The sequence below is a fragment of the Toxotes jaculatrix genome, chromosome 21, assembly GCF_017976425.1.
Source record: "Toxotes jaculatrix isolate fToxJac2 chromosome 21, fToxJac2.pri, whole genome shotgun sequence".
Taxonomy (NCBI): domain Eukaryota; kingdom Metazoa; phylum Chordata; class Actinopteri; family Toxotidae; genus Toxotes; species Toxotes jaculatrix.
In genome coordinates, this window is record NC_054414.1 from 6,550,921 (window position 1) to 6,557,487 (window position 6,567).

The following is a 6,567-nucleotide window of genomic DNA, read 5'->3' on the forward strand; positions in this document are numbered from 1 at the left end:
CATAACATCATAGCTCCTTAGTTGCCCTAACCTGACGTTAACTATCCAAACTGAAAGCTGAAAGGAGGGTCTGACTTATCAAAGCGCCTGATTGTTTATATATCTATAATCTATCTCTACATCTATATATCTATATATTTTTTATGTGTTATTTGTCCTTCCACGCTTGTTCAAGTTATTTTGTCTTATTTGAAACACTTTGTCATGTGACATAACTGTTGATAAATATCATTGTATATTCTGCCAATCATGTGTGCTTTGGAAATGTGGTGTTTAGGTTGATCTGATCTGCCAATAAAGCTGATGGGGGGGGGGGGGTCGGGGGGTCAGACCAAACACAGGGTCCCCAAATCAGCCCACATAAAACTAATGGGGATGGGGAGGGGAGAGGCCAAAATCGACCATATTAGAGAGACAAGGCCTAAACAGCCCCACTGCTGGGCCCCCAAATCAACCCCTAGCAGGCTGATTAGAGGGAGGGAGGGAGGGAGAGAGACAGAGGTGAGTGTGAGTGTGAGTCTGTGTGTATGTGTGTGTGAGAGACAAAGAGAGAGAGGGAGAGAGACAGAAGGACAGAGACTGGCACAGCAGCTGAGACACGGTAAAGTAATGGCACGGTGGCTGAGGAAACACCAGACACCACATACATCTTGAAGACTGGACAGACACGATGGATGGACGGACAGCAGCCAGGTTGGAAGGATGGACAGGAACAAATTCTGTAGGAGGAAAAGTTATGGCACGGCGGCCAGACATCCCAGCATCAAAAAACATGAAGCTCATACCTCGTATAGCCTCTTCATCCAACGTGGTCAAAATCGACGCTACAATGCTGAGAAAGGGTTAGGGTTAGAGTGCAAGTAATTGTGCGTGGGAGAGAGAGTGACAGACGGGCAAACAGTCGGGCGGACAAATAATTATGGCATGGTGGCAGTGTGTGAGACAGAAAGAAAAAAAACGGTGAGACAGATTGGCACAGTGGCCGTGTGTGTGTGTGTATCTGTGTGCGTGCGTGTGTGTGTGTGCGCGTGTGCATGTGTGTGTGTGTGTGCATGCAAGAGACACACACTCACATGCACACGCCCTAGCAGCAGAATAAAAACTTCACTTACAAATAGTTGATTTATTCTCATGCTGATCTGTTTGTGGACCTGAAAGAAGAAGAAGAAGAAGAACCAGCTCATTCTGAGAGTGCAGGTCAGAGCCAGGTCACCTGTGAAGACACGGAGTGGACTGATCCTGTCCAACACTCACACTCTGGACATCAGTTCACTGAATATAAATATATCTGTGTGAAGCTTTATTGCTCTTCTTTTGTATTATTTATTTCTTGGTTATTTTATTTTATTTCTTATTTTATTGTATTATTTAAACCTTTTAACAAGCTTGACTCAGGGGAGTCTATTCTATACACACACACACACCTCACACTGATCAGGGAATAATCATTTCTCCTGCTGTGACTGAGCTTATGGAACATTCCTGTCATAGTTGTTGATCATATTGGAGACTGTGATGTGTGAGTGAGGATGACTGTGGTGAAGCTGAAAGATGAAGATTTTTAGACTGACTGCAGGTGGTTTAGAGACCGGCAGCATGTTCTCTTCACTGAGCAGCGTTTCACAATCTGTAAATATTGTTTATTGATTAAATTCTGCTCAACGAGTAAAACGGAAAATCAACACTGAAAAATACAGCCACAGTCCGCGCGCACTGACCTGCAGTTCAGGACTCTAATATAACTAATAAATGTTTATGTGGGTAAAAACTCTGAGGACTTACAGGCCTGTCTCCACATACCCCTGGTAGTCTGAGCACGTGGGAGGTGAACTGCGGGTTTACTAACGTGAACTGAGGAGGCCGCTGAGGCCTAATTATCTCTGTGCGCGTGTCATATTCAGCCTTTATCTTCACCACATGAACCACATCACGGTCCAGCATTTAAATATGTCAAACCACCAAGACTTAATAAATATTTACTACAGGACCAGGTGAGCGCCACCTTAAAACGTAAGCCCAGGTGGCACCAGCGCAACATGGCACCGTAAACTGTGAGTGTTCTCTGAACCATGTCCTTGGCGCGCGTCTGAAATCGTGAATTGAAATGTTGTGTATACTCACTTTTCGTAGAAAGTCCAGAAAGCCGTTTCCAAACTGTCTGTCCAAGGTGAGCGATGCGATCAAGACGCGCACTGAGGCTGTGTGCGCGAGCGTGTGCGCGGGCGTGAGCAGAAAGTGGCGTCTGTGGCTCACACGGTGGATAGGCCTCTGTTGCAGCATCTGAAGAACAGAGATTCACAGGCTGATACACCTGGTCTGATGCACCTGGTCTGATGCACCTGGTTTGAGACACCTGGTCTGTTTCCCTCAGTGTGCTCACACTGTCTCCACACTCACTCAGAAACTCGGTGGAAGTCTGCGCTCCGCGCACACGCGCTCTCCTCTCCTCCAAACCGGCGCGGTAATGGCGGACTCGGTGCAGCGCATGGTGGTCACAGCGGTACCGTGGTTTAGCTGAACTACGAGCTGAAACCAGCTCCAACACACGGCTCAGCGTCCGGTTTTATCAGGTTACACACTGACTCAAAGTCCCGGGTCTTCACCTGATGAACAACAGTATCTCACAGAGTTGAATGAACTCACAATCAGCGTCTCCCTGTTCACCTGTTTCTGGCGTTCTCGCGGCGTGCACCTGTCGCATTTAAATCCCACCCCTCCAACAACCAGGTGGGTCGTCATCTCTGATGATTGGCCGGAGATAATTGAGCCAGACCATTATATCACAGGTCATGTATTACTAAACAAAACATAGAAACCAAAGGGGTGTGCGATACTGCAAAATTTGGTATGATCCAATACCAAGTAAATAAAGGGCCAGTACTGGGCCATACCAATATCAATACTTTCATACTCTGAAAAGCCGTTTTGTGTAGGGCGGAGCAACGCGTCATAATTTATGAAGTGAATGCAATATGCAAACGAATGAAAATTTGAATTTTCATGATCATTGAATGATTTTGTGATTTTCAATTTTCAATTAGTTGATCGTGATTATGATCATAATAAAACACAGGACAAAGATTTTAGGCAAATAAAAATACTTTTTAAGTTGAAATTTATTGTTATTCAGAAACAATAACAATATATAAATACAACACTATAACAAAAAATATCAACACTATAAAAATATAACAAATTACACACAACTGTTCTGATATTGGAAAATAAAATCAGTTAAATTTATTAGAAACACATTCACTCATCTAATCCTTTAAAAAAAAAAATCACACACAAGCTTGTGACCACAGTGAAATGATTTGCAATATTTTAAGGTAATAGTACAACTTCCACTACATCTCTTCACCACTCATAACTCATACAGGTAGCCAAAGTCGTCCCTGCTCACACACTGTATGCTTACGATTTACACTTACTACTTACACATTTATAATTAGATGACAGAAATTTGCATATACACAAAGGACCTAAATGACGTCTTGGAGCTTTCTACAGCTGCAATTAATAATAGATTAAAATATATATATATATACATATACATGTATAATTTCCTTTTTGTTTTTCATACCTTGACATCCCATTCCACTCATCCTCATGTGGTTTTCCATCAGCTTGGTGACCTTCTGCACATCACGTTCCAATCAATACTGGTTCTTACATAACTAACATATGGGAGGTTCTGCTGTATGTGGACACAACATAAAGGCTGTTACCAGCAGAAACTGGTGAAGAATCTGAATCTTGTATATATATATCATATATATATATATATATAAAGTTCTTAATGTCATTTGCTCTTCCCCTCATCACTCCCAACCACACGTCTCCCTCCTTTCTGATCATCTCTCCCTTCACTTCTCCATCCTTCACCTGTCTCCTCCCTCTGCTCCTTCCATCCTCATCCCCAAAACTCTCGCCTCACCCTCTCCCTCCTACTTCCTCCTCTAAACCCTTCTCTCTCACTCTCTCTTTCTCTCTCTCTGTGTCTCCCCCTTCTCATCTTTGGTCCTCAGCCAATCATTTCTCCTCCACTGTTCCACCTCTCCCTCCCCCCACCTCTCCTTCCTTTCTCTCCTTCTTTCTTTCTTTTCTGTCGGCCTCCTCCCCACTGCCCTACATTCCCTCTGTTCTTTTCATTCCCTCTATTACACTTTCCCTCTCTCTCTCTCTCTCTCTCTCTCTCTCTCTCTCTCTCTCTCTCACTCACTCACTCTCTCTTTGATATCCAGCTTGCAATAGAGTGAAAATCAGAGGAAAGTGGAGGAAGTGTTGAGTTTGCTCCGGAATGACAAGACATAAAGGAGGGGATTTTGGGAGAAGCGATTAGCGGAAAGCAAAACAAAAAGTCCCTTGTCAATCTGGCTTATAATTCCATTAAAACTGTACATGTGGTAGTTTACTTTGAGAAAAGCTATTATAATTGGCAGTGGCATCTGTGTGTGTGTGTGTCTGTGTTTGTAAGTCTTTGTGTTTATCTACACTTCTGTAAATTTTTTCCATGTACATGTGTACTGTTTTTTGTCCGTGTGGGTCTGGTGTGTGTTTGTATGTGCATGCATGTGTGTACGAAAGTGTGTGTGTGTGTGTGTCTGCAGTCTTTAGCTGTGTGTGCCAGTCTCAGCTCCTGGTTTTTGCATCTCCAGCACAGGTTGGGATTTAAACAAAAGAAGAGGCGAAGCTGGAGTTGGACCCTGCTTACTCCTGAATCTTTCTGACGCAAACAGACGCTCACACCACACACACACACACCACACACACATGGTAACACGCACACACACACACTCATACATGCACATACTCGACACAGAAATCTGCAAACAAGTGTGTTATCTATGCCCAAGGCGCAGGAGAGGAGGGGGAAGAGACGCTAAGAGACGGGAGAAGAAAGGATGGCAAAGGGGGAGATAAGGGGCTCGGGGGAGGAAGGGGTAATGCTCATGCACGTGTGTGTGTGTGTGTGTGTTGCAGAAAAAGCAGGAGGCAGACAGGGATGGGGGGTGCGATAAGTAGATGATGAGCAGGAGTGACCGCAGCAGATGTTGACTGTCCTCTGTCAGCCAAGCAAACATATTGGACATACAGCAACACACACACATACAAATAAAAAGAAATGGACACACACAGAGAAAAAAGACAAAAATGATTCAAAAAGTGATTCATCCCTCAGTTACAGTCCACATTTTACTTTTCCCCTCCTCTTTTTTTATCTCCCATCTCTCCTCTTTCCTCTCTCCTTCCAGGCTTTTTTCCTGTGGGGATGATGGGAGATGCAGCTGGATAACTGCCGCCCCCCCCTCCCCCCACACACACACGCACGCACAGTTACACACACATTCATACACATTCACACACACACACACTCTCTCTCTCTCTCTCCCTCTCTCTCTGTCGATCTGGCACTGAGGGGAGGTAAACAAAGGAGGAGATCTCATTTGGTTCCTGAACTGTTGCAGCGCTCAGTGCAGCCACACACACACACACACACACACTCTCACTAACTCACTTAATTTCTCTCATCCACACACAGACACGCACATACATATAAATGCACACACAACACAGAGCACACACGGGTACTGGCAGGACAAGATCATAACAGTCCTGGACCGGTCTGGACTCACACCTGCCAGCACTGAAGAAGAAGAAGAAGAGGAGGAGGTGATACGAGAGGGGAGAGGAAAGGAGGGCGAAGAGGATAAGAGGAGCGTGTCGTTTTGTGTTTGTTGAATCCCCTGGATCAAGCCCACAGCTAATGATGGAGAACACATGAGGAAAAGAGGAAACTGCAGGGACACTCGGGGGGAAGAAAATGCTGCTGAGTAAAGTTTGTGGATATTTCTAGAGGGAATTTTTAGCCCTTGAACTTTGGGGAAGAATCAGAGAGGAAGGTCGACTGTGTGCAGACTGCAAAGAGGAAAAAGGTGAGTCAGTGATTTTTTTTTCAACATATAATTCTAAATCTATGTTTTATTGTGCCTTATTGTGCTCTTTCAAAGCTACAAAAATTTTACATAAGCTCTTATTTTGAAGGAACATGTGGTGCAATTTTGTGCACTTACTCTTCTGCATTTCTCTTTGTTTCTGATGAATCATAAATCTCACTTAAAACACAAAGAAGTCATTTCTCTTCTTTGCTTTAAGCTGCTCTTTTTAACATGAAAAAGTCTCATGACGATCATGTCTCGCTGTGTGATGACCGACCAACAGTGATTCTGACTGACCTGTTTAAAACGTCCTCTGCCCTCTTTTCATTATCGATTCTATAAGTATGTGAGATCAATAGATACATCATCTGTTTAAACATTCAGGCTAAAATCAATTTTTCCGGAGTCTTTATAGGAGCCTGCTGCAAATCAGTTTGCTTTGGAGTTATTGTTGTGGCGATGTGGCTTCGACAGAAGCAACTTTATGAAAACTGAGAGCAAATGATAGATTTTCTGTTGGTTGAAATACACTGTTTGTACCTTGTGTTGTATAAAAGCATCTTCAGTGGCCTGTAGTGTTTAACACTCTTCCCTCTGTCTCCTTCCTGTTTGAAGCCTGCAGGTG